Source organism: Juglans microcarpa x Juglans regia, unplaced genomic scaffold (genome assembly GCF_004785595.1).
Source record: "Juglans microcarpa x Juglans regia isolate MS1-56 unplaced genomic scaffold, Jm3101_v1.0 JmScfU0002, whole genome shotgun sequence".
Taxonomy (NCBI): domain Eukaryota; kingdom Viridiplantae; phylum Streptophyta; class Magnoliopsida; order Fagales; family Juglandaceae; genus Juglans; species Juglans microcarpa x Juglans regia.
In genome coordinates this window covers 138,242-163,679 of record NW_024475746.1, presented here as the reverse complement: position 1 = coordinate 163,679, position 25,438 = coordinate 138,242, and the positions used below count along the sequence as shown (strand labels likewise).

The window sequence follows — 25,438 nt, the reverse complement described above, 5'->3', positions numbered from 1 at the left end:
TTTTAATGTCTACTACCTATCCTTTCAAACACATTTTCAAGTCTGCTACCTATCCTTTTTCTCTTGTGTTCTTCTTCCCTTTTTTCTCTACTGCATTTTATTCTTTGCAAGGCTCAAGCAAGGGAGACTTCTCTGGTTCATGCTCTTTTCACTTTTGCGTTTAGGGTCCAATTGAAATAACATGTCCAGCCCAAGCTCAACTAGTTCAATGTCATTGTGTTTCTGCAAGCACCAAGCAAAGCTATGACACCCCCAGATTCAGTTTGAGATTTGGCGGAGCCTAAAGCGTTGGGACATGTAACACAGGATTACTTGCTCCCGTTCATGATAAATAAAGATGCAATGCACCTAGCATGCATCTAAACAATATGCAATATTCGCAGTGGATAATTTTTTTCTTGGAGCAATACTATGTACCAAATAAGATATATCCTAAATTAACATAAGCATACTTCATAAAAGTCACATGATAACTGATATCCAAAGATTACAATGCTTTGTCCATAATATCTTCAACATTACTAGTGCTAGAGATAGAGCTCCTCAAGTACATAATCAAAGAACATTATAACTACTAGTCTAGCCTAAGGAGTAGCTCGCGCAACTCGGCCAGGATAGCCATAATCCTATCTACAAATTGGAGCATCGAAGCGATGAGCTCCTCTTCGTCGCATCATGGCCTAATCAACCTCGTCTAGGAGATCCTCTACCGATTCTCCAGGTCTTGACACACGATCTACCATTCCGAGGGGAGATTCGATTCAAATTTCAACAAGTTAACAAAGAACTTAACTGACAGTTTAAACATGCATCCATGACAGTAAAAACATGAATGCATAACATCATCATAAATAAGCTTGACATGACTTGGCTAATACATGACATGTGCTAACATGACATGAACTGATATTGAAGGAACTTGAACATGGATTGAACTTTATATGACATGAACTTGAATGTGAATTGAACTTGAACTTGAACGTGAAACTGAACATGAATTTGAATTTAATGTGAAATAAATGTGACATGAAACTGAGCTTGAAACTGAACATGAAACTTGATATGAACTGAATATGTACTTAACGTGAAAGTGAACATGAACTGAATTGTATTCTTGTCTCATGGGATTACCACGATGTCATTGTCTCATGGAGTTACCACAATGTTCTTGTCTCACGGGGTTACCATAATGATGTTCTTGTCTCATCAAGTTACCATGATAGTGTAGTCTTGTCTCATGAGATTTCTATGATAAACTAGTCTTGTCTCATGGGATTACCATGATTTAATAAAAATGACTTGAACAATAACATGACTATACGTGGACATAACATGGCTAGGCTTGGAAAAATACTATTTTGGAGACATCCTTGAACTCGAGACATGACGTGACATGAAACAAAAGGATCAGGTAGATTGACGTAACGTAATGTGACATGTATGTGAGACGAATGACATGACATCGCATAAAACAGAGAAACATTTCATAACATGGCATAACGTGTAACAGATGAACATTTCGTGACATGACATAACGTGTAACAGATAAACATTTCTTGACATGGCATAAAATATAACAAATAAATATTTCTTGATGGAATATATTGTGAAATAGATCAATATTGCGTGACAGAATATATTAAGTGACAAATAAATATTTCATGACAAAATAATATGTGTAACAAATAAACATGTAGTGACATGGCATAGCATGACATATATGATAATATAAATACCTAAAAAATACTTCCCTTACCAATTACTGTCGCATTATGACATATATGACTGTAATTTAGAAGCTAACTTACAATTACTGTCGCATTATGAAGAAAAATGCACGAAACAGGAAAAACTGTAAGTAGGGATTTCGAAACTTTATAAACCTCATCACTAATAACTTAGAAACATGAAAATACTATATTACAGTAAAAATACCATTTTACCCTCTATATGTGAGAAAATGACCATTTTACCCCTATGTTAAGGACTTTACATTCTAACTCCAAAACTTACCAAAATTTACATTCTTCATGTAAATTTTGTCCTACATCTAAATATCTAATTAAAAAAATTTAAAACACATCACAACCATAACAAGTTCATTAAGGCCGAAACACATAGGGAATTTTTCTTATTTTTGTTTCAATTCTATCAAACCTCATTTCCCATGCTCAAACCTAAATATTGTAACATAGAAAATCATATCCCATGTCCAAAAATAATACTAAAACAACCAACAAAAGTTTACTTCGCAAAATCACAAATCTTTTTAATAAAAAGCTTCAAGCTTTTTAACTAAAAACACAACCCTTGATTCTCAAGTTTTTGCCTCGTTTTAAAACATCTCTAAGAACTCCAAAAGTCTAAAAATTTCTTCCAATCTATTCAAAATACACTCGAACTAACATGCTTTGAATCATCGAGCAAACATCACAAAATCACAAGATCTAACACCAAACTTTCAGCTTCAACACTTACACTCAAAACCGATTGCCTTAAGGTTTGGGTTTTGATCAAATCCTTTGATCCTAAACATACCATGAAAAAAATTACAAACCAACAACATCGCATGGTTTAAAATGTCCTAGAGTAGATCCAAGTATTAAACTCAAGATCACATTGCCATAATTAAACCAAAACATAGATCTATCCAAAAGCCTCAAATCTCTGACTTAACCAAATATCTTCACAAATAAAAAAACATATCTTTAGAACCTTCACCAAGGATGTTCAAAATAACATCCTAACATGTAGATCAAAGAATTAGGATCATCATATAAAAATATCAAAGCCATTGGAGCATGTTTTCTCATCAAAAGGTTTATGCTTATACAAAACAGAAACTATTTTACTCCTTACAATTTTCAACTTCATAGATCTAAGTAAAAATTTCAACAAAAGCTTATAACATGTAACGAATCCTCATCAACATTTCATATGAGCATGTTAACTATACTCCATAAAAAAAAAAAAAAGAAAAAAAAGAAAAAAAACTTTCCAAACTTATAACAACTTTTGACCATGAAAATATCATATAGTGTCTAGTTTACCTCTCAGGATGACCTTTCCAAACTTATAACAACTTTTGACCATGAAAATTAACACAAAAGCTTCAAAAAGGGTGAAACCTCTTGTGAAGGGAACTTCGTGAGAAAATACTTACAAAAACTTCAAAAAGGGAGTGTGAAGTTACTCAAGAAAACTGTCCGAGAGAACCTTTAGGTTTCTCTCCAAGAAAAGTGTTGGAATGGGATGAAATAAAAGGAAATGGACTTGGACGCCTTCTTACAAAACTGAGGGGTGATGAGAGGGCTATGAATGACACTTTAGTGTTGGTTGTGTCAGCCAAAACAAGGGGAAAAACCGTCGGCAATAGTGAATAGTTTTCAACCAAGGTCACTTCCTTGTGAAGGGTGGTAGTTAGGTGGCCATGGCCTTCACATCAAGTACAATTTGGGGCAACCTTGGGCCCCAATTTGGGGTTTAAAGAGGGTTTGGCTAAGATTTGGGTTGCTATCAAGCCCAAATCTAATTTTTCTTAGCCCAATCAAACTTTCAAGGTTTAAAGAATTGAATAATTATGTCAAAACATGAATTTGAGTGGTAATAGCATGTGAAAGTGATTTAATCAAGTGATTAAACACTAAGCTACAAACCGGATCCATATAGATTTTGGAAGCAAATTTGGGGTTTGGGAAAACCGTTTAGGGTTTCAATTTCAACCAAGTTTTTGTGGTTTCAATTGGATTCTAAGTGTTTAGTGTTTTACTAGGGTTGAATGCCTCTTTGGTTTGGCACAAATTGGATGGTTAGATGGAATAGTGTTTTGCTTAGATGGCATGATCTCAATACTTGATTTCCTTCACATTTCCATCTCATTGTTCTTCTTGGTGCCAAGTGTCCGATACTATTCAACAAGTGTGACTAAGATGTTGTCAAGTGTTCAAATAAAACTTCTCTAACCTAATTTGGACATTCCACACTGTGATTTTCAAAACATTCCACTCGGCGCTACTATCGAGGTTACTATTCACTCTGAAAAAGTGAAAATAAACTTTGTACTGCAAGATCCTAAATATACATACTAACCTTAGGATGCAAATCGACTATCAAAAGTCGACTCTGAAGTACCTCTCTAAATAATCAAAATGTGTTTTCGAACAAGTGTTTTGTCTGAAAACTGGAAGTGGTTTTATCGAGCCATAAAATCCTAAATATTTAAAAGAAACCAATGGTGTAAGCCGTATCTCATTCTACACTTCTAGGTACCTCAAATAAATAAAATCATGCTTTTGGCACCATAGTGAGTCGCAACACTAACTATGCTGACAGAGTAAAATCTATGCGATTGGATCGATTCGTGAAAACTTTCAGATCTTTACGAGATTTCTAAAACCTAAAGAAATTCTTCCATTAAATTTTTGGCAGGCTGTTACAAAAGCTCCGTAAACTTTAATAGCCAGCTAGGAATTCAAAAGTGGAATTTCTATAGGCTTTAGGAACCTTGTAAAAACTCTATAGGCTTTAATATGTCGGTATAGTCAATGTTGCCACTCACTACGGTGCCAGAAGCACGATTTTATTTATTTGAGATAGTTAGAAGCATCTAAATGCTATATGGTCTACTCTATTAAACTTAGTTGATTATTTAAAATTTTATGGCGCAATAATCATATTTTCAGTTTTCGGACGAAACGCTTGTTTGAAAACGATTTTTGTTTATTCCAAGGCACTACGGGGTTGAATTTCGATAAACAATTGGCACAATTAGTTTAGTATGTATGTTTAGGATTTTTCAGTGTAAAGTTTATTTTTCACTTTTCTGAAGTGAATAGTAGCTTCAATAGTAGCATCTAGTGCAATGTTTTCAGAATCACAATGTGAAATGTCTAAATTATGTGGCTCCTAAGACCCCCATGTAAGAAGACACGGGAATCGAGATGCCAGGATGATGACATCAGGGTCACACATCCCAACTTTGGTACCAAGTGTGTGTACATGCAACAGTGTACAAAAACAACACAGTAGATAATTAATACAACTAAGTACCAGAATTGTTAATACAATTTAAACAATCAGTAAAAAGGTTTAAAAATTATACAGTCATCCAAAATAAATATTTTACAAGTCTCAAACCAAAACGAGTGATCCCAGATCACTCTTCGGGCGGAGCCGAATCCTCAAGCTCACCCTCAGCCTCATCTACATCGAAATCTGCGTTACCACAAAATGGTACTGCAAGTAAGTATAAACCAAATAACTACGAGATAAAAATACATTAATGCGACCAACATGCATGCATATGATGAACTATGCATTATTCTCAAAAATACCATTTTTCCTGAAAATAGATATTTTCCAACACACGCCAAAATCCCATTTTGGCCCAAAAAGAATACTCCGTCATTTTCCCAGAAAATTACCCAAATCAATAAAACCTCATTTTCCCAGAAAATGAATCACATAAAATCCTTTTAATCAACACACGCTATTTTCTCAAAAAACAGCTCATTATTCCATTAACCAATGCACCATGATCTCCCCTAGGGATCATCCGCACGTCCTGGCTTCGTAGCGATACTCAGTTCTGCGCCCAGCGCGTTCATGGCCAAGCACCCACTATGCAACGAGCGATGCCCAGTTCCGCGCCCAGCGCGTTCATGGCCAAGCATCCTCTAGCCCTCGCCAGCAGAGGGGCCACGGAGTTAACACGAGACCATCTCGTCCGATCCCGTTGTCGCCCAGCGACAACCCAGGGGACGTCACTTAGTATATTCCGCTCTCGAGTGACCAGAGGAGCTCCACCAAGATAATGCCCCATCTCGGATTGGGGTCGTGATACACACGCACCCAAAAATCCTTTAATACATGAAAATTCAGTTTTCATGAAACACATGAACATGAATGCATGTACACGAAAACCCAGTTTCCTTTACAGACATGATCATTGCTGCAATATGCCATGTACATGAACAACACCATACCAACAACCAAAATTTCACAATACCAGCCAAATACACAACTCCATCCACAATCAATCCGACCCCCTAACTCCTCAGACTCAGTCTGGCATGTCCAACCAGATCACAATAATATGAGTTAGTGCAAAAATATATTTAAATCACGATAGTTCTTTGGAAAAATACTTACAGTGCTATATAATAATTTCCGAAGGATTATGGAGCAGCAAAAGGTGGCGACACAGCAATGTAACAGTGTAAAATATATTGTGGCCGTGGGTCTCAAATACCCACTTTTGAATGGAGATAAACTAAGACCCGAAATTGATAGGGTAGAGCCGAGAGAGGTCGGTGAAGCCAATTGGTGGTGGTGGTTTGCCGTGGGTGGCGGCGCAAATGGTGGTGTTAGGCCAAAAATACCCCAATCGGAAATGGGGTTGGATGTGCTTCACCGGTGACGGATCGGAGCTGGGGTTGGGTCCATTGAGTTGCTAGGAGGTCGAGGATAAAGTGGTGAAGAATTGGTGGCCGGAGGCGGCGCGACGGTGGCGCTGGAGTGAAGAGAGCGCCGCGGCTGGGTGTGGTGCGTGGGGGCTGTCAGCGGAGCGAGGGAGACTAAGGTTGGTGGGGTGGTGTCGCCGGCCGGTGGGAAAGCTGATGGGTGGGGCGGTGTCAAGCACGGCAGCGCGACGGCATTGGGCTAGGGAAGAGAAGAAAGTGGGCGGAGGGGAGAGGTGCAGCGCGCGCATGGGAGAGTGAGAGAGGAGAGAAGAAAAAGAAAAGAAGAAGAAAGAAAAAGAGAAGGAAAAGAAAAAGAAAAAGGAAAAAGAAAAAATAGAGGGAAAGAAATGAGGTCTAATCCTCACATCTTGGGTCACAAAAATGATCCAACGAAAAAGATTTTAAAACAGCAAGTCAATTAAAATAATTTAAACGTAATGATAAAATGAAGATAAAATAATTAAATCCAACAATCAATTAATTTAAAATAAAGAACAATTTAAATACATCACAATAATAAATATTAAGAAAACATATCCAATTTAATTTTCACAATTTAAAGATCATAAAAATAAGCCATTTAAAATATCCGATAATTTTAAAACAAGAGAATAAATTTTTGAATTATTAAAATAATCCTTCAGTAAAAATACACTAAAATACGGGGTGTTACATCCTCCCCCCCTTAAAAAAATTTCTTCCTCGAAATTAGCAAGGTCAAATATTAAGGCTAAGACAGGAATAAGATTCAACTAGAAGCAAACTTAAGAACATACCGCCAGAATCAATCGAACAAATACGGGTACTGCTCTCTCATGTCAGCTTCGCTCTCCGAAGATAAATCCTGAGCCATCGGATCGCCCCATGACACCTTCACCAAAGGTATTGTCTTAGACCTTAACCTTTGCTCTTTCCAATCCACAATCTGAGTCGGGACAACTTCATAAGAAAGATTAGGCCGAAGTTCAATGCGTTCAGAGTCGACAAACCGCGGCTCTAGTTGTCCAAAACTTTTCTTCAAAGATGACACATGGAACACATCATGGACATCCCCAAAATAATCCGGCAGGGCAACTTTATAAGCAACTAGCCCAACTTTCTTTATAATCTAGAAAGGACCAACATACATCGGACTAAGCTTTCCCTTCTTGCCAAAGCGCTTAACCCTTTCATCGGAGAGACTTTAAGGTAAACCCAATCACCTATCTCAAATGATAAGTCTCTTCTCCTTGTATCTGCATAACTCTTTTGGCGACTTTGGGCTTCTGCCATTTTAGTCCTTATAAATTGAACTTGATCCTTCATTTCCTGAATTATCTCAGGCCCAATCAATTTACTTTCGCCAACTTCATCCCAACACAACGGTAATCTACACTTCCACCCATACAAAGCTTCATACGGGGCCATTTGAATAGTGGAATGAAAACTGTTATTATAAGCAAACTCAATTATCGGCAGGTGTTTCTCCCAACTCCCTTGAAATTTCATGACACAAGACCGCAACATATCCTCAAGAGTCTGAATAGTACGCTCTGATTGGCCGTCTGTCTGAGGATGATATACAATACTAAACTTCAACTTAGTGCCTGCAAACTCTTCCAAAAATGGGACGTGAACTACAGGTCCTGATCCGACACGATACTCTTGGGTACTCCATGCAAATGCACTATCTCCTTAACATACAACCGAGTCAACTTACCCAAAGAGTCAGTGTTATTGATAGGCAAGAAATGGGCACTCTTGGTCAACCGATCAACTATCACCCAAACTAAGTTCTTTCCACTAGGGTCCTCGGCAAAACCACAACAAAATCCATAGAATATCATCCCATTTCCACTCAGGAATAGGGAAAGGTTGAAGTTTACCAACAGGTCTTTGATGCTCAGCCTTAACTTGACGGCACGTGGCACATTTCTAAAAAAAAATATGGCGATATCCAACATACTCGTATTAGTCCTCCAGCAGCACATCACGACCAATATTCCTAGATGACTATGCTAACCAAAATCTTATTTTCCACAAGAACCTTAATACTATATCCAGAAAATTCCAATGATCAATAGCTCCATACAATAATCCATGCTAACCTCAATCAGCTCCTATGCTACAACTTCTAAACCTCCATTGAATTCTACCTTTGGTAACCTAATGGCCACTTCCAAGGTTAACCATCAATAACAAATTGCACAACCAAAAGATTAATCTTCAACTACAAGCATCATCTAAAAATTCAAGTCACCACTAATTCCTCGAGATCAGCAGAAAATCCGAACTCTTAACTACAACCACAAATATCACGCTTCTGCTGCACACTCTGATAATTCGTCACATGCATAAAATTTATGTCCTCATAAAAACTAGCACCATTGAGTACAAGGTGGCTGCATACCTACTAACCAGAAAACTCTTACCACCTTTTGGTAGAAAATACTCTTTTTTCCAAAACCAGGAGTTATCACTCATATTCCTCGATTAACTCTTGCTGCCTTGATCAAAATCAATATTCTGCAAAATACATCTATGATCATAGACAGAAAACCAACCTCAGCATCCCAAATTGAAACTAAGCAACCTCAACCCAAAATATATCCGTCTCATCTACAATAAGGAGCATACTTTAAAAAGATTCGATTCCAACCCGACCAATCAAAAAGAGCACCTATAAACTTCTATCCAATAATCTAAACCCAAAAGCTCATCACCGACATTCAGAATAACATCTACTCTAGCGGTGACTAAACTCATTACGAACCATCATTGACTTCACCAAAACATTATCAAAACCTATTTGATAACTCACCCGCCTACTTCTACTCCTATAAGCTAGTATTAGTACGACTAGTTCCTTCAATAACACATCACTATTAAACCTCAAGGCCAGCCATATTGCTCAAATCATCAATTCACCAAAAGCAAATGCAAATCACCCAAGGATCCTAATGCTTGATTAACTCACATACTTGATCATATTATTCATCGCTAATGCCTAAACTTCAACTTCCAAGATCTTATCATACACCAAACATGACGACCCATCAATATCTCTTCAAGTTAAATAACAATGTCCTTAATTCAACCAACTGGATGCTCAATCTCCAAAGAAAGTATAACCTCAAAATTTAAATTCCTAGGTAACCTCATGTCACAATTAATTCCTATAGATAATCACAATAATTATTGTCAACCGTCAATCCATTGAGTAATCCGTTTCGACTACACACTCCGATTGACTCACCAAAAACTCCAAACCAAAATCTCTTGAATTTAATAATATTGTATTTATTCATCTTCAACACCTACCCAAGACACTTCTTCCAAGCCAAAAATGAGACAAGGACCCCTATACTCTCCGAAATGCATACACACTCACCACTACTACGCATCGATCTCATGCACACTTAGCCAGAACCAATAATCCTCCAAATGTGCAAGTGATCTATCACTACCATTTCCATCATTCGGGCCTATATCCTCGAAATCAACAAGAATCATTTCCTACGTCCGCACCATCTATTATTCCTTAAAATTGATATGGACTAAATCCCCAACCTGTCACTAACCTCGAGCTAAAAACAATCATTATCTGAACTAGATTAACATCTTCAATCCTCGAAAAATACACAAACTAGATCATTACCTCCCATCTCCAAAGAAGTTCTCTCCTAAAAAAAATTCTCATATCAGTAACTCAACTCAGATCAATCCTAATTTAATGGTTACCAACTAATCTATTGATAGAATAGACCAAGCTAGCGTACCAAGTCTACAAAACTAAGAACTCAAATCCTATTATAATTCAATCCTTCAACTCTGTAATTCTAAAATCTTAAACCAGATAAAAATCATTTCCCAAAATCTTAAAGATCCATGACCTTAAATCTAAAACATTCACCTTATAAAACTTGTAAATTCTAAAACCCCAAATGTTATCAAACTGCTTATCAAAGTTGGCAAAATCGAAAACTTCTAATCTAACTAATCCTTCAAATGCTTGTTGAACCTATCACCTTAAATCCAATAAACTTATTTCCTAAAAACTATAAGGCCTCAAACCTTAGGTGACCTTCTCAAAAATCTAACCTTGGAATTCGTTGAACTTACAACCTCCTATGCTATAGCCTCATGACATATCTCCACAAAATATAAAACCTCAATTATCCTAAGCAATTTAAAACTATTCCCCTCCTTAGCAGCAACTTGAGTTCCTACTCCAAAGAGTTCACCCAGATCATGCTGTTCCCTTCAAGCCTCGATATTAAAACAATCCAGTTGCCAAGAGTTCAAGCCTACTACACTAAGTGTTCAAGTTTAACAATGACATTCATAATCGTACCATCTTCCTGCCATAGCACAACTCTTAACCCACTTTTCAACTCCGAACAAAACAAAATAAAATAAAATTTCATAAATAAATAATATACAACAAAATGAATAAAACCAACAATAAAATATCATAAGATAAAATGAATAAAACAAATGAAGTAGTGCACAATAAAATAATTAAAAAATAAATAAATAAAATAAAATAACATGCCATAAAATAAAACAAATAATATAAAATAAACAAACAAGTAGTATACAATAAAATAAATAAAACCAACAAAAAATAAAAACATAAATAAATTAAAACCATTAAAATAACATACTTCAAACCGAATAATTTCAAATCACAACTTTAAAACTTTCTAGTACTGCACCTATGAGACATATGGTTTTACCCAGAGCGGAACTGCTCTGATACCACCTGTGGCGCCTACGACCCCCATGTAAGGAGACATGAGAATCGAGACGCCGGGATGGTGACAACAGGGTCACACATCCCAACGTTAGTGCCAAGTGTGTGTACATGCAACAGTGTACAAAAGCAACGCAGTGGATAATTAATACAACTAAGTACCAGAATTGTTAACACAATTTAAACAATCAGTAAAAAGATTTAAAAATTATACAGTCATCCAAAATAAATATTTTACAAGTCTCAAACCAAAACGAGTGATCCCAGATCACTCCTCGGGCAGAGCCGAATCCTTAAGCTCACCCTCAGCCTCATCTGCAACGAAATCTGCGTTACTACAAAATAGTACCGCTGGTAAGTATAAACCAAATAACTACAGGACAAAAATACATTAATGCGACTAACATGCATGCATATGATGAAATATGCATTATTCTCAAAAATACCATTTTCCCTGAAAATAGATATTTTCCAACACATGCCAACATCCTATTTTGGCCCAAAAAGAATATTCCGTCATTTTTCCAAAAAATAACCCAAATCAATAAAACCTCATTTTCCCAGAAAATGAATCACATAAAATCCTTTTAATCAACACACGCTATTTTTCCAGAAAACAGCCCATTACTCCATTAACCAATGCACCATGATCTCCCCTAGGGATCATCCGCACGTCCTGGCTTCGTAGCAATGCTCAGTTCCACGCCCAGCACGTTCGTGGCCAAGCACCCACTACGCAACGAGCGATGTCCAGTTCCGCGCCCAGCGCGTTCATGGCCAAGCATCCTCTAGCCCTCGCCAGTAGAGAGGCCACAGAGTCGGCACGAGACCATCTCGTCCGATCCTGTTGTCGCCCAGCGACAACCCAGGGGACGTCACTCAGCATATTCCGCTCCCGAGTGACCAGAGGAGCTCCATCAAGATAATGTCCCATCTCGGCTTTGGGTCGTGATACACACGCACCCAAAAATCCTTTAACACATGAAAACTCAGTTTTCATGAAACACATGAACATGAATGCATGTACACGAAAAATTAGTTTCCTTTACAAATATGATCATGCGTGCAATATGCCATGTACATAAACAACACCATACCAACAACTAACATTTCACAATACCAACCAAATACACAACTCCATCCACAATCAATCCGACCCCGAACTCCTCGGACTCAGTCCGACATGTCCAACCAGATCACAATAATATGAGTTAGTGCAAAAATATATTTAAATCACTATAGTTCTTTGGAAAAATACTTACAGTGCTATATAATAATTTCTGAATGATCATGGAGCAGCAAAAGGTGGCGACACGGCAACGTAATAGTGTAAAATACACTGTGGCCTTGGGTCTCAAATACCCACTTTTGAATGGGGATAAACTAAGACCCGAAATTGATAGGGTAGGGCCTAGAAAGGTCGGTGAAGCCAATGGTGATTTTAGGCCAAAAATACCCAAATCGGAAATGGGGTTGGATGTGCTTCACCGGTGACGGATCGGAGCTGGGGTTGGGTCCATTGAGTTGCTAGGAGGTCGAGGATGAAGTGGTGAAGAAATGGTGGCCGGAGGTGGCGCGACGGCGGCACTAGAGTGAAGAGAGCGCCGCGGCTGGGTGTGGTGCGTGGGGGCTGTCGGCGGCTCGAGGGAGACTGAGATTGGTGGGGTGATGTCGCCGGCCGGTGGGGAAGCTAATGGGAGGGGCGGTGTCATGCACGGCGGCGCGACAGCGGTGGGCTGGGGAAGAGAAGAAAGAGAAGGTGCAGCGCGCGCGGGGGAGAGGGAGAGAGGAGAGAAGAAAAAGAAAAGAAAAAGAAAGAAAAAGAGAAGGAAAGAAAAAGAAAAAGGAAAAAGAAAAAATAGAGGGAAAGAAATGAGGTCTAATCCTCACATCTTGGGTCATAAAAATGATCCAACGAAAAAGATTTTAAAACAGCAAGTCAATTAAAATAATTTAAACGTAATGATAAAATGAAGATAAAATAATTAAATCCAACAATCAATTAATTTAAAATAAAGAACAATTTAAATGCATCACAATAATAAATATTAAGAAAACATATCAAATTTAATTTTCACAATTTAAAGATCATAAAAATAAGCCATTTAAAATATCCGATAATTTTAAAACAAGAGAATAAATTTTTGAATTATTAAAATAATCCTTCAGTAAAATTAAACTAAAATACGGGGTGTTACAAATTAGGTTAGAGAAGTTTTATCTGGACACTTGGCAAAATCTTAGCCACACTTGGTGAATATTAATGGATACTTGGCACTAAGAGGAACCATGCCAGCGATTGTGAAGGAATCAAGGTGTGAGATCATGCCACCTAAGTAAAACCCTATTCCATCCAACCATCCAAATTGTGCCATGTCAAAGAAGGTTTCAACCCTAGTAAAACCCTAAATGACTGGAATCCATTTGAAACTGCAAAAGCTTGGTTGAAACCAAAATCCTAAATGGTTTTCTCAAACCCTAAAGTTGGCCTCCAAACCCTATTTGATTTGATTTCTAGCATTATGTTTAATCACTTGATTAAATCACTTCCACATACTATTAATTCCTCAAATTCATGTTATAATATCATTATACTACCCTTTAAACCTTGAAAATTTAATTGGGCCAAGAAAAATTTGATTTGGGCTTGATAGCATCTCAAACCCTAACCAAGCCCTCTTTAAACCCCAAATGAAGCCCACTTGTTTAAGGCCCATTAAGTCCCATGAATTTTGACCACCTTGGCAAAGCTTCTTGAGGAAGTTTCCCCCCACCCATGGAAAATCAATCTCTACCCTTGACAGCCCCAAATAGTCCCTTGACGTGAGAAGCAAATCCACCTAATCCCCCCTTTCTACTTGGCAGCAATAGCAACCCACTCCCCTTCACTATTTTTACATTTTTGTGACCTAACCACCATACCTCAAGATGTCATACAAGGCCATACATCCCTTTTCAAAAGTACTAGAGGCATTTAGGTCAACACTTCCCTCACGTCACCACTTTTCACCCCCATTCTTAGAAAGAAACCCTTAGAAGCTCTCTCTGGCAGATTCTAAAGGCTTTTTGCATTCCATTTTAGGAACCTTTGTAAGTATCTTCTCACGATGATTTCTTCATGAAAGTTATCTTTCTTTTGAGTCTAGTTTCCTTGGGTATCTTGTTTGTTTGATTTCATGGTCATTTGATTGGTCAAAAGTTATTTTAACCATGGAGAGGTCAATCTGGGCGATAATCTGGTTATTGTGTTATATTGTGGACTTTTTGACCAAGCTAATGGACAAATCCTTGTCTAAACTTTTTATGGAGCATTTTCAACATTTTTATATGAATGTTTTCTTGGAGATTAGTTGTATGATTAAAGCTTTTGATGAAACATTTTCTCAAATCTAGAAATTTAGAAACGGGAAGAGGAAAAACAATTTTTGTTTTAAGAAAGTTTGGGTCTTTTATGGTTTAATGTTACTCCAATGACTTTGATATTTTTATTTGATGCTTCTAAGCCTTTGATCTATAGAACATGCAGGAGCAATCATATTTGCTTTCAAGAACAAGTTGGTGAGTACTATATATATTGGAATTGGTTTTAATTTTCTTGTGTGCTATTTTATTTTGAAATAACAACAAGATTGTTAATCTAATTAGTGAAATCTTTTGGGCTCAAATGGAGGATATAACTTTAGATGTTGCTTTGGGGTCTACAGCTCAAATTGCAATGTTTGTGGTGAGAATTTTAAACAGAAGCTAGCTGCATCAATTAAAGCTTTCTTCATGAACTTTTGAAAAAAATACTAAGCAAATATACGTATTGGTAAATATTAAGCAAAGTTTGTGGTGAGACCATCAAACATGACTTGAAGTAGAAAATGAGTCTGACTGTTGATTTTGGGCTTTTTCATTTCCTTATAGTTTCATTGGAACTTTGTAGTTATGATTTTGTAGGATAAGACTAATGGTCGGAATGAAGAATGTTGCTCATATACAACCTCAAATGGAGAAAGTTGGGGAAGATGCTCATCTTTAGGAGGCACTGATAAAGAATCTTTTGTAGCCTGCACAACTACTGGTAATGGCCATCAGGTCTCTCTCTCTCTCTCTCTCTCTCTCTCCCTCTCTGTAACACCCGGACCCAATCAAACTTTTTTTTTATTTTATTTAATGATTTTTTTATTTATTTATTTTGTTCATTTTATTTTGTTTTATTTTCTTCACACATAAAATATTTTTCTGCATGTTTTATTTTTTTTTCCGTCTATGTTTCTTTTTCACCCGTAAGTGTTCGCTTCATTCATGGCATGCATACACACGCATCCGTTCGTGACATGCATACACACACACGACTCTTCACCGTCCGCATGCACGTTACTCTCTTATCTCTAGGGTTTTTTTTTCCTTCACCGCCAGTTTATATATATATACGCACGTACCTGCATGTTGGTTTACCAAGCCTAGCTACCGCAAAACTCCCACGCATGCACAGAATCACCATCCACAACCATCATCCGTTTCGATCTTGTCCCTCCTTCCCCTCATCCTCCACCACAAACCACCAACATTGTAAGATAGCCACTACAGAGAACTCCTCCGCCTTGGTCTCGTAGAACCACCCCAAGCCATGGAACACCCAACCGCTGGCCAAGCCGTAACACAACGCTATTTCTTTCCTTCCCATGACGCCGTTGCCCTGCCACTCGAAGTCGTGGACAGCAACTCCTCTGTGCAAACAGCGCACCACCCTCCAGCCATCCTCACCACCAAGGGAGGCCAACAACTGTCACCCAGCTAATGAAGGAGAAGCACTCACGACATACTTTGTTTTAGCTTCCAAAAATAGAGCAATTGATTGCTCCTCCAAGCATGGCAAGTTTTTCATTTTTTCCAACCCTTTCGGATGTCTCCTTCGCGGCGCAAAGGGAACCTATAGTCCAACATCTCAGCCACGCCTAGTCGTGCCACCGTCTCGGTAACACCTCCATGCATGCCGTGTTTCACTCTGTATATCATGACTTTGTCCCTCTCTCACCGTGCATCTCTCTCTCTCTTTCTCGTCCAATGCATAGCCACCAAGTGCACCACCTTCCATCGCGCACTGCGGCGTCGCACGATACCTACTCGGTGAGTCTCTGCCGCCGCTGCATGTCTGATATTCATGTGTTTATGTTCATCGCTAGTTTTATTTCTTAAGACGTAATTATATATATATATATATATATATACGTATATTTATATGTAAAGTTTTAACCTAATATATATGTATATATATGGAAAGTTCCCGGTTTAAGCCTAATGTTTTCGGGTGAGAAGTTTTGTTTATTATAAGGGTTTATATTTAAATGGGTTTTACTTTAAGTCCCATTAAGTATTATATTGTATTTTGATAATATTGTTAATTAATAGAAGTAAACCTATTTTTCTTAAGAGATGAGTTTTTCATGACCTATTTTATGGAAATTTTAGTAGGCAATGTATTCTATTTATTTATAAAATGCTGTTGGTAATTTTAGATATTTTGAATATTAATTTTTTATTGAGTTCTATAATTATCTTAATACTTGCTCGATTAAATTCTTATTCGGTACGAATTCGATTAAGTGGATACTGATGGTATTTTGGAAATTTTGAGAATTCTAGGTTTTGAGGAATTAAATAGGTTATTTTAGAAGCTTAGGATTAAATATCGAAATACGTGATTAATTGACAATTTATGATAATTACATGATTATTTTATAGGTGACGTTTAATTATTGTTCGACATTTTTTGAGGAAAATTCTGAAAAAGCTAAGAAGTCCAAGTAAGCGGGGTTCCTTTGCTAGACTTTGCATTTAAAATAAAATGACCTGAGGTTATTTTTGAAAAATATACATATTTGATTATGAAAAGAAATTTGAACTATTTCAGTTGATTGTTCTGCATTATTCATGAGATTCTGTTTAAGAAGAAATTAATTTCTGTCATGACTGTTGTAGACATGAGTTTATGTTTGATATTCTGTTTCTAAACTTTGAAAAAGCGAGCGAATATGAAAGTTTGTGCATAAATTATATTGTGATATAATTTTGTTCTATTCTAAAGATTTACGGTACTCTGATATGATCTGATGTGATTTCTGAAAACCTCTGGCATAACATTTTGTTTCTGTTTCTGTTCCATTCTGACCTCACCACGGGTGTAAAACTGTGGCCTTTGTTCGGGTTGGTACCAACTTTTCTGTTTCTTGTGCACCCACTTTGGAAACAAAGTGGTTTTCTGCGTGGTCTTTCCTATGTGCACACTCAGGGCTCCGAGAATGAATAAGAGGAATATTCACATTCTGTTTCTGCTAGGTTAGCTACTAGGGTTTGCACAATTCTACCATGGGGGTTAAATATGGTATTTGTTCTAATATGATAAGATAAGATGTGATGTTTCAGTTTATGCTATGCCAAAGGGATTTTGATTATGAATATTTTCGAACTTTCACTCTGATATTTTTTATAACATGTTCTGATGTTGCATTATGAAAATGTTATTCTGATTTGGCATTCTAAAAGAAAATATTTTGTTTCTGCATTCCGAATTCTGTAAATGCTCATGTTTACACACTGGTATATGTCCTCTGCTTACTGAGTTGTTGATAACTCACCCCTTATCTCCATATATTTTTCAGATAATTTTGATGGTTCAGCTGGAGAACAAGAGTAGGAAGTTTTAGCAAGGTGTGATGATCGGAATGGAATAAGTGCCTGAGGGTACAAGTGTTTATTTGAGAGTCGTAGTTGGTAAACTGATTTTATTTTTTGGGTATTTTGACTTGATGAGTTAAGGATAATTTCGAGTTTTGGAGAGTTTTTAATTTATGTTATTGAGATTTTCTTTATTGTCCCCATAGAGGAACTTAGATATTTGGATTGAATGAATTAATATTTTATGGAAATTTCTGGATTTTATAGTTGTGTTATTTAAGTTAATTTTAGGTATTAAGAGTTAACTCTCTGGACCTCCGGGAACGGGGCGTTACACTCTCTCTCATGCTTGTGTTGGCATACATTTCTTGACGGACTTTTATTTTTTTTTTAACATACTGCTTCATGTCTCATCATCTTGAGGCATATCCAGAACAATTGTACTCTGTTTTTTTCTAAGAATTTCCATGAGTTGGAGGATGTAAGTTACCATTCTGTTATTTTACTCTCTATTTTTTCTGTTATTTTACTCTATTTTTTCTCATGAGTTGAAGGGTGTACTTTGCCATTCCAAGTACAATAATAAGATTACAACCATGCATGATATATGCAAAACTACTAGTTGACATCCATCACTTAGATCTCTTTTATACTCAAGTAACAAGCTCATGATGGAAACAAACAAGGAACTTAACACAGCTGACATAACAACCAACAACAACTTCCCACATTTATCCTACAAGTAAGAATTTTTAATCAAATAATACCAAATTCTAGCACCAACACTAGATAGCAATAAATATGTAGATATATATATATATATATATAGTGATAAATAATAATTTACTAGATTTTTAGGGCCCATTACCATACCATATGTCCTCATAGAATAACTTCTTGTCTTTAATCCATGTATTCTGTTTGCAAACAGAGTGCTATGACAAGAAGATCCATCATGCAGTTGGACTTGACATGATGAATGCTTTGCCATTATCATTTAACAATTCGAGATACAGATGACACCCATTAATTTATGCCAATTATTTTGGGGTACTTGATTTATTTAATTAGTCATTATGTTCCACATTATATAGTAAGTCGATGTCAAGAATTCTCCATGGGCAGGATGAACAGGGAATGTATTGAAATCCCATAGGCCATTTCCTTTAGAACTTCCTCGTTGATTTAATGTTTGGAGTGTGAATTACATTGATAAGTGTTTGACATTTTTACATCCATTTTGTTGTAGCAAGTACTATATAATAGAACCTAGTTCCTTAAACCAGTTGCATCAGATTGTTAATACCGAAAGTTAATGAAGAAGTTGTTCGTTCTGATGGCAGCAACTTGCTCTTTTGGTTTTGCATTTGTGCGTCACTGCTTCTTGAAGAAAATCCCATTCCCATGTTGTAGAAGTCAAAGAAACAAATGATGGAGATATGATTTAAGCAGTAGTACATTAGATAGGGGAGGTTATTAATTCCTTCAACCAAATCTATGGTGAGTAAAAAGGCTTTAACTTTTAGAGTCCTTATATCTGTAGAGCCTTGAATGTTCAGAGTTTCAGAACTACTTCATTATCAATTTTTTGGTCGCTGTCAACAATAGAACAAGAGTACTGCCTCTTTCTTGTTTTGATGTATCGTTTCCTTTCTTCATTTGGCCATGGCGTTTCATTTCCTCTCGCCAGTTTTCTCTGGTGCAATCTGGCTTCTTTACTTCAATATCAATATTTTTATAGATTCCTGGAATCTAATATAAATGATCACCATTTGCGTTTAGTTACTTGGAGAAGTGCCATCCCAAAAATGGAAACTTTCCTTTTAAGTCAAAACTCAGAGTAGTCCTTGTAAATATTGTTTGTTTTTCTACATTAGATGGTATAAATATGTTATCTTGCAGAAGAAATTGATGAAAGTATGCTTAGTAGCATATGAGTATCTGTTAAGAATAGATGCTTGTACATGTAGGCTACAAGTCATTGTTTTCAAACTCAATAATTTCTTTATGGTGAAACCTAGACTACCTGGTCCATGAATATATAATTGAAAGTGGTATATAGGAAAGGAAAGTGAGACAACAAGGCACTCGCTTCAGCTTAAATCCACCTCAAAAGTTATTTCATTCTTGTAAAGAATATATCATGAAAAGGAAAGTTGAAAATTTGTAAAATGAGAATTTGTTTTAGGATTTGAAACTGTTTGTAGAGGCGAATGTTATTGTTTGGGCAGGAATTCAAACAATTTATAACCATGTGCAATTATGCCCCTGGGTACGTGTGGTTCACTTAAACATTACCTTTTGACATAAAACACAGGCTTATTGGTCCTGAAAATGCTCGAGTGGAATGAATGTCTTTTCTGACTTGTGTTGACTCATTGCAACAGAATGTACTGCCTAAATAGTTTGGGATTTATATTGTGAGGTTTTGTGCATTATGATCTATATTTCCTTAAGATTTTTCTTTCATGCCAAGTTGATGATTGTGGCTTTATTGTTGGGCTAGTTTCGCTTAGTTTCTACTCATGTCATTGAATGAGTTCCTGTGTTGCTGCAGGTGTAGAAGCAATGCTTACTGATTTTGGGCACTTCTCTGTATGTGCCATACAGGTTTCTTTTCTCTTCTAGTTGATAGGTTTATAGTTATTTTAACTTTCGAAAGGCCCAATGGCAAATTAGTGAACTTTTTAGCTTTATGGGGATGGAGATTTAGGTAATCTGCAATTTTTAGTGGCAAATGTGTTTCAATCACATATACTCTACTATAACATTTTTTTTTCCGTCTCTCTGCCTCTTTTGGATAGAAGCCAGATAGCTTCATTAAGTTTCATGCTCAAAATTTTGAATAAAATGGCTCTACCTCTACACTTACTAGGATTGTGTAGAAGTGTGAATACAAAGATTTTATACAAGCCTATATTATTGCAATTATATAATCACTTCAATTTATCTCTCATTATTGAAGTGTGAATACAAAGATTGTAAGCTGATAATCACAGGAACTAAATATTAGTTTATTTATGCAAATATCTCATTTTTAATTTGGTTGTCAAATTATCTCCCCTACAATAATGACAATTAACTTGGCAAGAAATGAGATAACATTTATTTTATGGATGTAGGTTCTTAACCAACAACTCATTAAGTGGGGAAGTACCTCAGTGGGTATTTGACAGCAAGAAGAACTTTTGAGTCTACTTTAAGCTGAGTATCTTCATTTCATTTGGCTGTGCAAATTTCTATACGCTGGTGGATTTCTCGCTGCTGTTATTTTTTTTTCTTTAATTTTTATTTTCTAGGTTGTGAGATTGTGAGAGTCATTTGATAAATTGTGACATTTTATTCGATTTTCATTCTTTCTCAGTTGAAGAGGTATTGCATGCTTTCTTTGGATCATAATGACCTTTTTGGGTGTGAGTTGGGAAGAACATATATTCATACATTCGTATGATGTCCATGGAGTAGTTGGTTGCTATCATGTTAAAAAAGCATACTTGGAAAACAGGGAATATTATGGCAATTGATATGCAATAAGTTTAAAGGAGTCAGCCAAGAAAATAAATGTAGGCTTATTGAATATTGATACTTATTTCTACTCTTTTTAATATTGAAAAGATCTTCTCTTTTTAATCTTTTCTACTTAGTGTACTTATAATGTATTGTAACAAATTTTTGTGTGTTTTAGGCTATGAAAGCCATCTTATTTCACTAGTATTTATTTATTTATTTTTTTTGTAACATACTTTTCCCGACGACTAAAATTTGCCACAAAATGTTTATTTTTTGTCACAAATACTTATTTACGACAATCAACGTACGTCGCAAATAAGCTTTTAGCGTCGAACATTTTGGATGGAAATTTGTGACGATTCCGTGATCGATGGAAATGTGTAATTGCAGCGAATAACGTTAGTCGCAAAAGGTCTTTATGGTTCCCATAAGCTTTTAGTGTTGAAACACATTCGTTGGAAAAAGTTATTTTCGGTTAAGTCTTTTTTCTATTTCCGGCGATTATAATTCGCTGCAAATGAGTTTTTCCAACTATTCAATAGGCAAGCCAGAAAAAGTAAGAATTTGCGGCGATTTTTGGTATTCGCTGGGTTAAAATAGAAGTGAACTGATCGGTGCAAGACTGCACGTGCACAGTATCGTAGTTTTATAGTAATGTGATGAGAAGAGTATCATTCTCAGGGATTGATAACTTACTTTTGAAAAATACCAAAATTATACTAATCTCGACTTTATCTAGAAAAGTTACTAAGATTTTTGTAATTACAATTTAAAATAAAATTAATTCAAAGAAAATACTCAAAGAAAAAGAAATATGTTGTTTGAAGATCAAATCAATGAGAAAGAAAACTTATAGGAAATCGATTTCACTAATCCCTTACTATGCTTTACTCATCTAACTAATTGAATTTAATTCTCTCTATTTGTTAGCAGATCTCCACAAACATCCAAAATCTTATTTCGACAGTCAATTGGAAATAATTCCTGTTCATCATTTTACACAAGAGTATGCAAATTAATAAAGTAAGAAAGCAATAAGATCAATGACTTTAATACTACATAGGTTCATACAAGTCTTTCGATCTCTATATTTACCTATACTGAAATATCCAAGATCTATCATATAATTCCCTCTTTCGACAGCAAATCACAATATTAAAATCATCTAATTTATGGCCAGTTAATTAGAAGCAATAAGTTCAGAATAAATTAGACAAACATAGAAGAGAATTACTTCAAATTAGAATAGAAGGCAAGCATAGGTCAGAACTAGATTAAATCGTTTTCCTAGAATAAATAAAATTTAGTTCATGCTCAAAATTAAATTTTACATAAACGAATTCACCATCATTTTTCTGAGAGAAGAATAGAACAAAATGAACACTCAAAATGCTCCTCGCAATCCAAGCCTCTCAATCGAAGCATCAGTCCGTGCGTCAATCGCAGCGTCGTCTGTCTCCTTTTTTTCTTCTTCTGCTTTTTTTATTTCTTTTTTCGTTCGTGCCCTTTTTTTCTTTTTCCATCACTCCATTTCTTTTTTTCTTTTCGGAAAAGAGAGTTCTTTTTCTTTTTAAAACCCGCCTCGGCCGTTCTTCTTGGCAAAGTCAATTCAAAACCTTTTTGAATTCAAATTTCGTGCGTGCCAAAGTCAAACTCGAAGACTCAACATTGGCCCCTCTTCGTCTGCATGCCAAAAGCTGATGTTCCGTTTCGTGCATGTGTCAAAGCCAAAGATCAGACTAGCTCATGCACCATGAAGACCAAGTCAAAGCTCCTATTCGTATGCGTCCCTTCCGTAACTCCATTTCTTCTTTTTTGAAAATGAGTCATTCAAAATTCAATTGCCCATCATGCGTGCAGAAGCCGAAAACTATGCATTTTTCTCTTTTTATTCAACAACTCCTATATTCAAATAACATCTTCATTTAAATGAGAGAGTTCTTAAACAATAGGCTTGTAAAATTAGGTCTTCATTTTCTTCAAATCTGAAATAAATTTAAATGATGACAATAAAGCCTAAAATCAATAAAAATAAATAAAATTAGACTAAAGTTTAAAGTTAAGAAATGATAAAATATACTAAATTATGCAAGTCATCATGAACAAACAAATGCAACAGACGTGCAGCGATTTATAAATCGCTGGGAATAGTTATATGCATCGATTTAAGCACCTATTGCGGCGAATTTCAAATGCCAGAAAAAACCGATTTTCTTGTTCAGGTGTAATGTGCATGGCGCACAAGTGGTAATATCTGCAATCAAGCTAAAGATGACTACTAATCATTAGAGGGGAATAGAAAGTTAAAGATGGCTTACTTGATCAAACATGTCGCTTAAAATGTCACATTCAAGCCTAATTAAAGCCTAATCATTCTTTTAAATTGTTTCAAGCTCTTTGCCATTGGCTTGTAGAAATTAAGCAATTACCAGTACTAGTTATGAGGGTTTCTAGATAAATGCTTGTACCTATTAAATTTCCAAATGATTTCCTGCTTAATTGAATATATATATATAGAGAGAGAGAGAGAGAGGAGAGTCAATTTAATATAAAATATGAAGTAAGATGTAAATTGGATAATATCCCACTACAACACAATTGCTTTTTAGTGACGATTAGGAAATTGTGACAGTCCCTAGACCGTCACTAAAAGGCATTTTCTGTGACAGTTTCTGGAAACCGTCACTAAAGATAGAATGAGATTTTTTTACGTTCCAACGTATGGGAAATATGCGTTCGAACGTTACATATACGTTCGAACTTTATGTCTGTTTACGTTTGAACGTAAAATGTTTTGGCGCAACCGTTCGAATGTTATTAATTTTACGTTCGAACGTAAAATGTTTGCACCAATGTTCGAACGTTAAGTAATAACATTCGAACGTTCATTGTAAATTTAAATTAAATGACTTTAATTTAAAAATTATGTGGTTTTTATTGTGCATAATTTGTGAACAAGTCTAAAAAATTGAATTGTATATATTTATATATACACACTTTGTAATATATAAATATATATTATTGATTTATATATATTTGAAATGCAGTGATTTAGTATTAAAGTTGAAAAATATAACATCAAAGAAGATTAAAAATTAAAATTAAAAAACGATAGAAATATTCAATAATATTGTTCGTTACAAATATTAAAAATAAAATACAAAATTTGATAGAATGTAGTAAACAACAGTCAGATGATAACGTTATCCGCAAAAGTCGAACTCCGTACCTCCTCAGTTAAGGTATCAACCTTGTCGTTGAGGATAGTTACACGATGGGTGAGTTCAGCAACAGACGCCGATATAGCCTCGAGCGATCGATCGATCTTATGATCGATATGCGCAGTCAGTTGTGAGATGACCGCATCAACCCAAGCAGGCTGCACATCTTCTGCAGATGTACTCGGTGTATGCTGACTACTACTCCCGACATGACCTAGCTCAGGCTGCGTCGGAGGAACTAGATCCTCTACAGGGGGTGGCTGACGTCCCCTCGCCTGTCCAATGCTACGTCGATGCGTGGTCATGTCGAGGGGGCTCATTTGATCTTTGACCCACTCCTCTGGCTAGGTCTGCACTCCCCATGCAAGTAATAGTCGGCTGATGAGGACACCATATGGGAGATTATCCGTGGAGACGATGCTCGCCTCGTAACGAATCCTCTGAAAGATGTGCAATGGCAAATCTATAGGATCTCCACGTGCCACTCGTATCAAAAATTGTGACCGAAGCCGACTAAATGTGGTTTTATGAGCCACAGGATCGACATTTGTTGCAATAATAAGGTGCAACATGCGGAAGAAATGCAGCAGATGGTTCTGGTTGAAGGCGTTCTTCCGCTCGATCTGTATGCGATCCCTCCCGGTAAGGATGTAGAAATCCTCGTCTCGGTCATCATCCCGAGCCTCGACGCCACAATCCTCAGCCTCTGACTGGCCTGCATCTCTCGCTGATGCTGGCTCACATCCCCGGCCAGTAGATGATGTAGAAGTGCCTACATCCTCACGGGGTGTCGAGTGTGCAAATGTCTTCACTCCTCGACGAATCCCAAGGTGCTCGCCGATGACATC

The 25,438-nt window shown here is 36.4% G+C and overlaps 1 long non-coding RNA gene across 1 annotated transcript; it reads left to right on the top strand.

Annotated features, from left to right (window-relative positions):
* Positions 1-14,709: 14,709 nt before the first annotated feature.
* LOC121245224 lies at positions 14,710-21,489 on the top strand. The gene is made up of 5 exons (XR_005936590.1): positions 14,710-14,754; positions 14,867-14,920; positions 20,417-20,469; positions 20,982-21,067; positions 21,224-21,489. It is a non-coding gene; the product is annotated as an uncharacterized LOC121245224 (long non-coding RNA).
* Positions 21,490-25,438: the final 3,949 nt, after the last annotated feature.